Source organism: Lepidochelys kempii, chromosome 6 (assembly GCF_965140285.1).
Source record: "Lepidochelys kempii isolate rLepKem1 chromosome 6, rLepKem1.hap1, whole genome shotgun sequence".
NCBI lineage: Eukaryota > Metazoa > Chordata > Testudines > Cheloniidae > Lepidochelys > Lepidochelys kempii.
This window is the reverse complement of record NC_136385.1, coordinates 82,168,488-82,182,104: the sequence shown is the minus strand read 5'-3', so window position 1 is coordinate 82,182,104 and position 13,617 is coordinate 82,168,488. Positions and strand designations below refer to the sequence as shown.

Genomic DNA, 13,617 nt, shown 5'->3' with positions numbered 1-13,617 from the left:
TTCTGTTGTTTGGGATACTGAGGTACTTCCTTGTAAGGTCCAGCAGGTCTCAAAACTAGGCTTGCAGAGCTGCCCAGTAGTGGGTACCTCCATGCTACCACCATACCTAGCGAATGCTCCATTTTCTATGACCTGCTGTGGGCACAGATCACAGAGAATCCCACGTAAATGGGTCTGACAGGCAGTAACCTTATGGCTCCTGATTGGCTCCCTGCCCTATATAAATCCAAGGAGCATTCAGGCAATTGCATGAATCTCCTGTAGCTGCCATGACCATTACTGCTCTTGAACTCCTGGCTGTGACCTTGGTTTGGTTTGCACCTCATCTCCTGACCCAGACCCCGAAAACTGACTTGGACTCTGATCCTTGGTATTGACTCTGGCCTGGAACTTGACTACAAACTCCTCCACTACTCTCGGCCTCAGCTTTGCCCTGTTCTTACCCTGGGTCCTGACTACCCTTATAAGGTTCTTGACAGTTTGTCTGGACCACAGTAGCCACTCCCGGCCTGGCATGCCCCAACGGATGGTGGAGATGCATGAACGGGTTGACAAGCTGTAGGATGAGAATGCTGCACTGTGGCTACATACCCAGGGCCTCTACTACCCTCCAAGAATGTTTTAATGGGAACTATTCAGGGGAGTTATTAACCAATGTCACCTGCTCTTTCTTCTCTGCCCCTAGCCTTATCCCACTGACCAAGCAAGAGTAGGACTCATTATTAGCTTTCTGACTGGGAATGCATTGGTCGGGCCTTGCCCCCGCTCGAACGATTGAGACTGATTCTATCTAATTTCAGGGTTTTTTTGCCATACTTGACAATAATTTTAGCATGCCAGCTTGGTAGAGGTGATCCTGCGCAAACTCCAGTAGCAGCAGGGACTGATTTTCTTCCACATTGCCTACTTTTGATGACTAGTCTCTGATACTGAGTGGAGAATAACAGCTCCACCAACATGGCTCTCAAAGTCATGGTCCCCAAAAGCACATCCACCTTGCATCTACTATTCACTGAAGCTCACTACAGCCAAAGAATTCTAGATAAGAAGCTTCTAGCCATCAAAAAAGCCTTGGAAGAGAGGTGCCATTCTCTGGAGGATGCTCAGTACCTAGTACGGGTTTACACGGATCATAAAGCAGTAAGCAAGGGGCAATACCAGGTCTAGGATGGCTTGATCTATGTCAAAGGCACTTGTGTGTTTCATTCAGACTCCCTCAGTTAGCAGTACAATGGCTCTGTCATGACTTGCCATTAGCAGGCCATCTGGGTCACCTCAAGACCCTTCATTTGGCTGCATGTTCCTTCGCGTGGCCCTGAATTTGAACAATAGATTTGTATGTTGATTTCTGTGAGACATGTGGCCGCACCAGGACAGCGTGCTGGAAACTCCTTGGCACTCCACTGCCTTCCAAGACCCTGTCCAGACCCTGGGCAGCCATTACCCTAGATTTCATAGTCAAGCTCCCAGTGCTTAACACTGTAGTCCTCACCATGGTCGATAAACTGACAAAAAGGCCCACTTCATCCTCCCTGTGCACCTGCCCTCCACAGAAAAAATGGCCCAGCACCTGGTGACTCATCTTATCCATCTCCGTGGACTCCTGGAGACAGTCTCAACTGATCAGGGTCTGCAGTTTGTGTTGCAGTTTTTGTGTGAAACCCTATGGTTGGTCAGGGTCCATGCTTACTCATCCGCAGCCTATCACCCACAAACTGATGGTCTGTCCAAACAAGCGAATCAAGTGTTAGAACAATATTTGCGCTGCTTCATGAATTTCCATCAGAAAACTGGTGGACCCTCCTACCCCAAGCAGAGTTTGTTTAAAACAGTGCTGAGCATATCTTTGCTGGGCAGAGTCAATTCTATATAAACTTTGGTTTCCACCCCCATCTCTATCCAGCCATACCCATCAACTCCACCATTCCTGTAGCGCTAACTGGGTTAATCTGATTCATGAGGTCCAAGAAAAACTCAAGGCACAACTGGACAAGTCCAAGGAAGATTACAAGTGGTATGCTGACTGCTGGCGCAAGGTATGCCTAGCATTCACCATCAGGCAAAAAGTGTGTCTCTCAGCCCAAAACCTCTGTACCAACTGGCCATGTCATAAACCGGATTACTGATACCTCAGGACATATTCCCTCCATCAGGTAATTGACCCAGTGCTCATGAGACTTCAATTACCGAGATCCCTCAAAATACACCCAGTGTTTCATGTACCATTTCTAAATCCTACATTTACAACCACTTCACTCCCCTGGCCCAGCAACCACCCTCTCAGGTGTGGATCCAAAGACACAACAAGTATGAGGTCCACGAGATACTGGACTGGAAAATCAAACACTGCTCCCTCTGGTACCTTATAGATTGGGAGGGCTATGACTCAGAAAAGTGAACCTTGGAGCAAAGGTCCCAAGTCCATGCCCCTGACTTCATGGCAGCCATCCGTGCCATGCATCCAGACAAATCTAGGTCAGCAGAGGGTGCCCTTGTGGGGTAATGTGAAGCCCAGAAGATCTCAAATGTGGACCTACACAGCTGCCAAGTAGCGGACATGGCCATGCTGCCACCTAAGAGCAGCTATAACCAGTTCATGCTCCACTTCCCAGACCCACTGCGGACACAGACCATGGGAAGTCCTGCCTCAAAGAGTCTGACAGGCAGCAGTTTTATGGCTCCTGATTGGCTCCCTACCCTATGTATACCCAGGGGGCATTCTGGGAAGTGTCCAAACAACAACATGGATCGCCTGTAGCTGCCATGATTATTCCTGATCTTGAACTCCTGGCTTCAAACTTGGTTTGATTTGGACCTTGCCTCCAGACCCGCAACCTGAAACCTAACTTATACTCTGATCCTTGGTATCAGCCTGGAACTTTACTACAATCTCCTCCACTACTCTCAGCCTCAGGTTTGACCCTGCTCTTGCCCTTGGTCATGACTGCCCTTGTCAGGACCCTGACATTTATATAGAATGTAAAGGCAAGGGTCTATATATCAGATTTTACTCTCACCTTTTTAGACACCTGCAGGGAAGTGCTCATTTTAACCTAACTGCTCATTATTATATTCTTCAACCTAGTGTGGGGCATAGCAGTGTGAAGCTGGACATTGATGTATAAACATGAACATCCGCCTGTGTCAGTGTTTGAACTAGATAATTACTTAGCAGGAATTTACCTGAAATAAACTGGTTGGTGCTATCCTCTGCAATGCCTGTGAAATTTCCACATACAAAGTCATGTCCTTGGACTTTGCATGTGTTCGGTATCATTGAGGACTTGAGTGGGTGGGTTGGGGTTGAGTTAAGGGGGTGTATATCATCTACTGTGAAACATATTGTGGTATTTGCATACATTTTGTGTTGAGTTAGCAGGGCTACCTGTATCGAAACTATCACACAGCGGAGTTCCACCCATATAATTTTTAAATGCAACATTTATTCTCACAGTTCTATAATATTAGCTAGATATTTTGCATTACTGATTATGAGTGTATTAACATCAACACCTCTCTACAGCATCCTACATATAATCTGGTACATTTTTATATAATGTTATATAAAATGGATTTATATTTTATTCCTGCTGTCTGCACATTATGCTATTTAAGACTGACTACATTATCCTTTAATGGGTTCTGTAAGGGAACTTATTATCTTCTGTCTTGACCTATATTGTACAGATTCTTTTATATAGCAGAAGTGTAATTCTTTTTAAGAGACTATCCAGCAATTTGTGACCAGAAACCATCATGCATCTTTCTAAAAGACGTGCAGTGCATAGAGAAATTTATTCTGTGATTATGGAGAAAAGTAACAGCCAGGCTGACTACTCTTATAAAGATACTTCTGCCTTTCAACTAGAGGAAGGCATGCTACTTCAAGCCAGGATTCTGCGACTGTATTCCTTACATTCACTCCTGTATGAACCAGAGTTTTCTTCTCCAGTATGGCTTTTGTTTAAACTTGCTACTTTGAGTAGAGGCTTTAAGATGGAAAGTAACTGCTCTTGGCTAAGGACTTGAGCATAGTATCAGTTTAATAATTGATATATTTTCTAGGAGTTCAGCGCTGCTTTTGCAAAGGGTGGAACTGATGATCTGATAGATCATTTCCATTTTAAGTTACTATGGCAATTTTTGAAGGGCCACAAGTCACAAGTTCAATTAAAGTTCCATTTTTTTCAAAGCACCTTTTTTATTTGAAATGTAAGTCGGTTGATAGTTAAAAAAAAGTCAAAATTAAAATGAAAAGTTTTGAAATTATCAAAACAATATGTTTTGATTGACCAAATCAAATTGTTTTTCTGAGTTTTGGTTCAGAAATATGCTTGCGATGTCAATCTTCATCCTGCTTCAGGACAGGGGAAAACTTCAAAACCTCAAAACCTTTTTCCCACCCAGCTCAACTGAGCAACTTGCCCAAGACCACACAACAGGTCTGTGGAAAAGCTAGATTCAGATGTCAAAGTTTCAAGGGTAAAGGTACCTTTGTCCCCCAACCCCGTACCCATTTACCCCTAGTGGTCCATGCTCCTAGAATGCTAGAATGCTCCTGCATTCTCAAGTCTCTAGCCTTAACCTCTCTTTCAGCAGGGCCCCCAGTCTCATTTCCTTCTGAGTGGGATTCTTTAGGCTACAGCCTCATGCTCTTTACTGTAATTGCCCCAAGTAAGTCTGAGAAATATCCAGCTCCCTGCTCTTTAGTTTCTCTCTGATGACAATGACAGTGTTTTTTATCACTGACCACCCAACTCTTCCAAAGCAAACACATTTACTTAATGATACAGCATACAGAGAAAACCTACAAAACAAAAAACAGATTTACATACTTATTAAATGTACCAGAAATTGCCCATTCAAGAAGGGTTGAAGCCTTCCTAGGAGGTCCTGTCTGTTTGTTGAATCAAAGGTCCTGTCCATTTGATGAATCAAAAGGAAGGCCATGATTCTATTTAAATTCTACCTTTTATATCAAAAGCCCTTTCTTTGTCTCTTAGTCTCTGGAATACCCAGCTTGAACCAATATATGCAAACCACCCCAGAGGATGGTGCATCTCTGGAGTTGTTCACTACCCCTGGTGTACTCACTTCTTCCCATTTTTTGTTCCTGTATGAGCTGTGGTAACCCTCCCCCATGGAGTAAACACAATCATATATAGAATATTCATACATTGAACACAATGGTCCCTAAAGAGATTTCATGGAGCTACAGTGTCTGTCACACCAGATTTTCTGTTTCTGAGTCCTGTGTTTTAGACCCAAAACAGTACATTCCCTTTTTCATCTTTCGTCCCCATAACCAAAATCATCTTTCTAAATACCGGAGGTGAAAACCTAACACTAATGAAATGAATGGGAGCTTTGACTTAATTGGGGCCAGACTTTTACCTTTACTGCATAAACTTCTGCAAGGTTACCCTTACATTATCAAATTAAGATACTAAACCGGTTCTAACTTGCATTTTCACATAATGTATTGAGAAAACCATGTTATATGTTTTTGCCATGTATACGACACAAAACTGGTGTGTGAGAATCTCTAAGCTAGATAGGAAATACAACACAGGACAAAATTAAAATAAATTCACATATGTTCAAATACATTTGTTAGTTTAAATTATTAATTTACTTCTGTACATAGATTAATTAAAAAAAAACCTTGTTCTATTGAGCAATGCTATGGTCTGAATATGCAAATTGCGCACAGTGTGGAAGGGGGAGAGAACATTTTCCATGATCCTCAGAACTGTATACAGCTGTGCCTGTTGAAAAATAACCTTCCCCTCACTAATTCATTTAACTTGAGAGTTATATTATGGACTTCAGCACATCTTGACATATTTTTGCTTAGAAGGAAGAATATGCATTGCAAATTAAGGCTTTCTAGACTGAGACAATCAAAGTCCATGGATGCAACAGTTGAGTAACTGAAAAATCAATTTGGAATTACAGTATTTCTTAGGGGTTTGTTAGGATGTTTGTTTACTCTTCACTGGAGACACTTTTATCTAGCTAAGAAGCCCACATGAGGATGTCAGTCTGGAGCAGTTATTGGTTAAGGTATAATTGAGAATGTGAGAATTTACATTTATTCATTTGGCTTTAAAATATTTGTGAAGCTAACAATATATCAGACCTATTAGTAACAACATAAAATACGAAAGATTTTCTGGAAATGCTGTTCAGAAATTAAGAGGACATTTCAGATATTCATATTACTCTGAAATTTAGCATACATCACTTTAAAATTTATTGAGCCAGACCCTCAACCATTGTAAATCAGTGCAGCACTACTGACTTCAGTGGCATGACAGTGATTTATATTGGGTAAAGGGCCATAGTCTTTGTCAGATAATGCACATTCACCTGGTGTTTAAGGATGGGGTTTTCAAAAGTATTCAGCATTCGCCAAACTCCAACCCCTACCCCCCCGAAATCAATCCAGCTTTTAACATTGACTTCAGCGGAAGCAGAATTGGGCCATTGCTGAACACTTTAGAAAATCCCACTCCAAAGCTACTTATCTTGATTACCATGCACATTGTAGGGAGAGTGGTCACTTTGGATGAGCTATTACCAGCAGGAGAGTGAGTTTGTGTGTGTATGGGGGTTGGGGGTTGAGAAAACCTGGATTTGTGCTGGAAATGGCCCACCTTGATTATCATGCACATTGTAGGGAGAGTGGTCACTTTGGATAAGCTATTACCAGCAGGAGAGTGAGTTTGTGTGTGTGGTTTTTGGAGGTGGGTGAGGGGGTGAGAGAACCTGGATTTGTGCAGGAAATGGCCCACCTTGATTATCATACACATTGTGAAGAGAGTGGTCACTTTGGATCGGCTATTACCAGCAGGAGAGTGAGTTTGTGGGGGGGGGGGGGGAGGGGAGAATGAGAAAACCTGGATTTGTGCTGGAAATGGCCCAACTTGATGATCACTTTAGATAAGCTATTACCAGCAGGAGAGTGAGTTTGTGTGTGTATGGGGGTGGGGGTGGGGTGAGAAAACCTGGATTTGTGCTGGAAATGGTGCATCTTGATTATCATGCACATTGTAGGGAGAGTGATCACTTTGGATAAGCTATTACCAGCAGGAGAGTGAGTTTGTGTGTGTGGTTTTTGGAGGGGGGTGAGGGAGTGAGAGAACCTGGATTTGTGCAGGAAATGGCCCACCATGATTATCATACACATTGTAAGGAGAGTGATCACTTTAGATAAGCTATTACCAGCAGGAGAGTGGGGTGGGAGGAGGTATTGTTTCATGGTCTCTGTGTGTATATAATGTCTTCTGCAGTTTCCACGGTATGCATCCGATGAAGTGAGCTGTAGCTCACGAAAGCTCATGCTCAAATAAATTGGTTAGTCTCTAAGGTGCCACAAGTACTCCTTTTCTTTTTGCGAATACAGACTAACACGGCTGTTACTCTGAAACCTATATTTTGAATGGAGCTAGCCACAAGTCTCCCTCATGGTACGGGCAGATCTGGCAGTGACAGCTCAGGAAAAACATTTTTTGGAAATTTCAGCTAAAGCAGGTAAACTCTTTCTGAAAACGAGTTTAGGGAATAATATGCTGGTTTGCTCAGGCTTAAAACAGAATCACCACCTAGTTCTGAGAAACTCAATTCTAGGGCTTTCATATTTTATAGCAAGGTCTTGAAATCTGGCAGGGTGGTCAACCTGAGGTCAAAGAGGTGCCTTGCACTTTCTCTGTGAAAATCAACCTAATCTGGTTGAGTTATAATTGTCTGAAAAAATGCTGTTTGCACATACTCAGTAAAGGCTTGTGAGTGGCTGCCAGACAGTCTTCAAAGAATGTGTCTGCACTGAGCACACTCCAGCACAGGGCAGCAAGGGCAGAGAGGGACTTTCCCCACAATGCCTTGTCCTGGTTGCCAGAAACCACTGCGGTGCTGGGCCCAGTAAATGAAAGCAGAGAGACTTTCCCCTCTGCTTTCAATTATCCGTTTGCTGGCATTCAGGCAGCATGAATGAGAAAGAGAAAGGGACCTGACTTGAATGCAGGGGGGTGGGGTGGGGGGGGAGAGGATGAGGGGTGAGGAGCAAATGGGGAATAGGTGCAGACTAGGGGCTGAGAGAAGAGAGAGATAGGAAGATGATAAGAGGAAAAACAAGAACAAGCTGGGAGGACAGGAGCAGAAGGGGACCTTTGGAAAAAATATGTCATCATATACAGATTACAAATGGTATCATAATGCATATGTACATGGGGGCTGAATTAAGGTTACACAGACAAGCTTAATTCTAGCCTTCCCTAATTTTGAGTGCTTCACTTTGCAACTATATAATTCTTTTAACATAGATTTTGTATGTACTATGTATATAACTTTAAACAAATCTCATTAGTGTAGCATTAATGCACACTGCTGGATCACTCCTAGTCTCTGCTGATTCCTAAATTAACCTTACTTTAAAAATTCAAAAATATTTACAATCAGATACCCAGAATTAGAAAGCGAATATGAATATCCAATTACAGGACTCCAATCCTGTAAACCTTTACTCACTAAAGCAGCCCTACTTCTGTGAGCAAGGGCTTGTAGGATCAGACTCTAAAAAAATAGATGACCCCAGATTCCCTGTGTGCTTTTTAAATAGTATTCTCCTTTCAAAGTGTTATTTGTGGTACTGACCTGATCTAGTGCTCACTGAAGTCTAAGTGAGCCCTTCCATTGATTTCAGTAGGCTTTTGGTTCAGGCCCTGTGTCAGGCTGCAATATTTACGAAGTGTAGGAGGAAACAAATTAATCTAATAGTTTCAAAAAATAACAGCTATATTTGTAAGTGTCTTTCTCTGGTTAATAAAAAGAACAGCAGATTGCTAGCTTAATGAGATAGTGGTATATTTCTTTTATGTAAATAACATTTAAAGACATGAATCACTTTTTTGTAAATATCGTGTTACTAGGCATTCTACTTATTTTAGATTGGTACCTTTCATTATATTTGCTTTTTACTGTTGTTTTGTTTACTATAGTAAATGTCAACAATGTGCTAGCTAAAATAATGAATATGGAGAGTGATGGCATGTTTGCTACCAATGGAAATGCCAAGGAGTATAATGACCTCTAAGTCACTTTACCCTTCAGTTAAATACGACTTGTTTAGAGAGAAGGTCTGGGACTGTCACAGTGCTAGAAGTTAGTTTGTATTATAAAGCAGTTTGGCAGCTTACAATACTGGGGCCATAGTACTGAAAAATGATCTTATTATTTCAATCCTGAACTTGTAATGAGGAAAAGAGAATACATGATTTTTATTCCATTTACTATGCAATATAATTCATAAGTAAAAAAGAGCTCCTGTTAGATATGAATGCTTTTGCATTTGCAGTCTTTTCATGACATCTGGCTGTGTGTGAGTGCCCATATTTATTGTTGTTGTTACTATTTATATTTGAGTAGTATCTAGAGGTCTCAACCAGGAGCAAGGGCCTTTTGTGCAAGGCCCGGTGCAGACTCATATAAAATATGTCTGGAAGAGCATACAAATGAAGCAGACAAATAGAGGGACAAAAGGAGCATTATTATCCCCATTTTACAGGTGGGGAAATAAGCACAGAGAAATTAAACAATTTGCCCCAGGTCAGATGAGAAGTTGGAGACAGAGCCAGGACCAGATCTTCTAAAATCTAGTCTAGGGCCTTAATCATAAGGCTGTCGTTTTGCGCTGGAACACGGCAGTGTTTCTTTTTTACATCACTCTAAAATAATGCTGATCTCTTCTTCAGTTTCTTCACAATGTTTGCCACGAGAATGGGTTAAATTTGAACTATTTCAAAATCTCATGATGAGCCTGTTCTAACTTTAATATTCTATTGAGAACGCAAATCAGCATGAAATCTGTTCTGCTGAAAATCTGAAGATTGGATACATTTGGTGTGACTTTTTGCTTTTATTATAATCCTGGCATCTGAATGGCTACACAAAATGACATTATGTTCCTGCATTCTAATGACAGGTACTAAGAATGGGATATGATATCCAATTAACTCTGCTGACAGTCTATCTCATGGTCCTTCTCAGCTGCCATGCTATACTTTGATGTATACCTTCTCTGGATGCAGAAAAACAGCAACAAGGAGAGTCACTTGGTATTGGGGTGGGATGGGGTGGGGCGGGGGGGGGGCAAATGTCATCTTGTGAAAAGTTCCAGTTGTTTATTCGTAAATAATGTGCTACATTCAGTATTATTTAAATAATCCAACACTGGAAATAATTTTCTCAAAGATTAACAAAAATTCACTCTAATACACTGTTACAATAATTAAAGTTTGAAAAGTTATAAGTGAAGTATGAAAAAAATAAGGTTGATGTCTCAATAAACTTGCAGTCCTTGAGCTTTACTGTCCAAGAAACTGATGCTTCTAAATCTCCAAGGCACTAAAAGTTGCTACTAAACATATTCTGACTTTACTGGAAAATTAAAGAGGTTCCTGCCTTTCTGGAAAAGATGACTGACATTTAAACAATTTGATTGGACCAGAAATACCCAGACATAATCTCTTCCCCCCGCAGTTGTGACAGACCACTGATCGGAACACAAACATGCAACACATTTAAATTGAGTCTCAAAATCAGGCAACATGCCATCTCCTGAGAGGAGCTGACCACTCTTAAATCCCATTGAAATAAATGGGAGTTAAGGATACTCCTCACTTACTAGAAGTGCTCAGCACCTCACAGGAGCAGGGCCCAACATCTATCAGAATCATACATGTGAACCTAATATTGCTTTGCACTTGTAATTTTTGAAGCACTTTCAGTTCTGTTCTAACATGGCTTCACTTTATTCTCATTTATGAATATTCTGGAAAGAACCTATACTGCATAATAAAGCACACCATTAATGATATTTTCATTGTCATTTAGAGACCCACAGAGTCATTCTTAATTATAGTCACAGGCATCAAAACAGAAAGGCAAGAATTCATCATTGTATATTTTAATCAGTTGAAAAATCATTCTTCTCTTATCAGCAATTCTTTGAAAATAACCCTATTATTTTTTGATTAAGTATAAATTATATTTTTTTCCACAAAATTTGAAGTGCAGCTAATAAGAATCATAATAAACTTTTCTATTTAAACCACTCAATTAATTCAGGCAGCAAATGTCTAATGGGGCTAACGTATACACAGAAGAATAACAATTAAACTTTTTCTGTGACCATTGAAGTGGTCTGATTTCCCCACATCCATTTCTAAATCACAGCTAATAGCCTCTTCTCTCTTTCTTTTTCTCCTTCTACTATGTCTGCCATAGAAAGATGAAGCGTTTCTTGCAAACCATCAGAGAAAGAAAGCTGAATACAAAGCTGAAAGAGAATACAGACAACAATAAAGGACAGTCATTAAATTTGTTAACTCTATCGGAGTACAAGAAAATAAACTATATGACCGACTAGAAGGGTATTGAAGTATGACATTTCATTTTCATGCAGCCCTTAGCATGATAAAGGTAACACACTAAAGAACACTGTACAATTGCATCAAAGTAGTTAGTACATTCATTGAATATCAATGTAGCTAAAGTGCTTGTCTTTTGTTGTTACCTAGTGCTTTTGTATGGAACAATATAGTTCAGGGATTCATGACTGTAACATCAGCCTCTCCACTTCCAGAGAAAGTTTCATCATTAGTTTACTTTTTTACCTCACAATGGAAAATAAGCTCTGATTGCACCTTCCCTAAGATTCTGCATTTCCCAAGCACCTACAAATCCAGTTGAAGTTAAAAGGCACTTAAGTGTGACAATAATGCAGAACTGGGCCCAAAGTTAGCAATAGGATCACAACGCACAGTGAGGAACCGTCTGTCTGGAAAGGAAAATATACAATTATTGATTAGTGAGCTATATGACAAGATGTCCCCTGACACACATTTTCTAAGATTCAGTTTTAAGACTTTCAGAGTGCTGTAGCTCACGAAAGCTTATGCTCAAATAAATTTGTTAGTCTCTAAGGTGCCACAAGTACTCCTTTTCCTTAAGACTTTGTAACCTAGAGCAAGAGAAATCTAGACATATTGAGTTGGTTGAAAACTTTCAAATTCCAACATTTTCTGATGAAAACGCTGGAAAAATTTTGTTTGAAAATTTTTGCAACATGGTCAGTTTTTTGGCCAGATCGATTTATAATGATAAAGGAGACAGCCAATTAAATTTCCAAACATCATAGTAAAAATAAGTGATAACCCTCTCATTAACTTGGAGGGCAGGACAATGTTCCATGCAAAATGAAGATGATGAAGAGAAAGAGACACACTAGGATTCACAGCTGGAATGATGTTACATAAATAAATCTGTTATTTATAATTATACTATTTGGCTCCAGAGAGTGTCCCTTAAGTGCTATACTGAGGTTCAAGGCCAGAATTTGAGCCATAGCATTCTGTTTCCCTGAAATCCATTAGCATACTAAGTGTTCATTGAATCATGATCAACTATAATTTTTTATTTATAATTGTTACAAAAACCTGTAGAAATCAGTAAGTGTTGGCAAAGGGAGGCCTAAAAGATTTGGAAATTTGGCTTGGACAAGCATTTATTAATATTAAAGGTAAAAGCTGGAATTTGCCTCTTGGAGGGGAAAAATGTACTTCTAGGAGGGAAAAAAACTAAACTTATCACCAGACTAACAAGCCATGTTCAGATAAGTATCCACACCTCATTGACATATAGTAATTCTGGAAATACAGTACAGTATACATAGATTTTTCTGGTGCTATTTCTATATTTTTATTTCTGAAACTGGGAAGTGAAGAAATAAACAAAGGGTAAAAACAACAAAAAGAAACAACAACCAAAAAAATACCACTTGTTTAACCCCACAGAGCTGGTCAGAAAATGCTTTTGTTTGTTTTTGTTTTTTGCTTTTGTCTGTGGAAAATTTCAATGTTTCAGTGAAAAAATCAGAAACATTTTTTTTTTGGCCCAACCCCCAGAACTTTTAGCTGAAACTGAATATTTGATATGGAAATCCAACTGCAGTGCCTCATGTGAGTTGTAGATCTGTTGCCTCATGCTTTCATTTTGTATGGACTAAACTTTCTGGCAGGACTCCCATGAGGTACTACAGTCCACCCTCCTCCTAAGCAGTCACTGTGCATCATGGAAGTTGCTGTTCTCAATATATTTACATTTGTTTGACTGTCCTGGAGCACTTTCTGCACCCTTATGGAGGTGTAACAACAGCCACTCTGCACTACTCTCCTACACAAAACACCCAAGAGATAATGAGTTCTTTGATATATAATGTCCCCAGATAGCACCATTGGGGCATTGCATCTTATCATCTGAAGTGAGGTCCAGCCTCTGGAGAGACATATATGGAGCCTGAAGTGTTTTTGCATAATGTGTGTTGTATCAGTGATGCATTTCTTTCTTAATACTAATCTTTGTTGTTGAAGCAAACATGGGGTCTTAGCACCAATCTATAAATAGAATAAAAACACTGATGTTTCCCAACACTATTTAAACAAGGAACTTACCTGTATTTTAACCAGTCTTTGAACAATGCAATTGGATAGGCCATAATTAAGTCCCATGAGCACAACAGAGTTAAACTGGGTCACTCAAATGGTAGCTGTGGTCTTG

The 13,617-nt window shown here is 40.2% G+C and overlaps 1 long non-coding RNA gene across 1 annotated transcript in view; it reads left to right on the top strand.

The window, feature by feature from the left end:
* LOC140913877 (uncharacterized) overlaps positions 1-11,508 on the top strand; it is a 31,193-nt gene extending 19,685 nt beyond the window's left edge. The window contains exon 3 of the long non-coding RNA XR_012159681.1: positions 11,287-11,508. This is a non-coding gene — a long non-coding RNA (uncharacterized LOC140913877). The remainder of the gene's footprint in view (positions 1-11,286) is intronic.
* Positions 11,509-13,617: the final 2,109 nt, after the last annotated feature.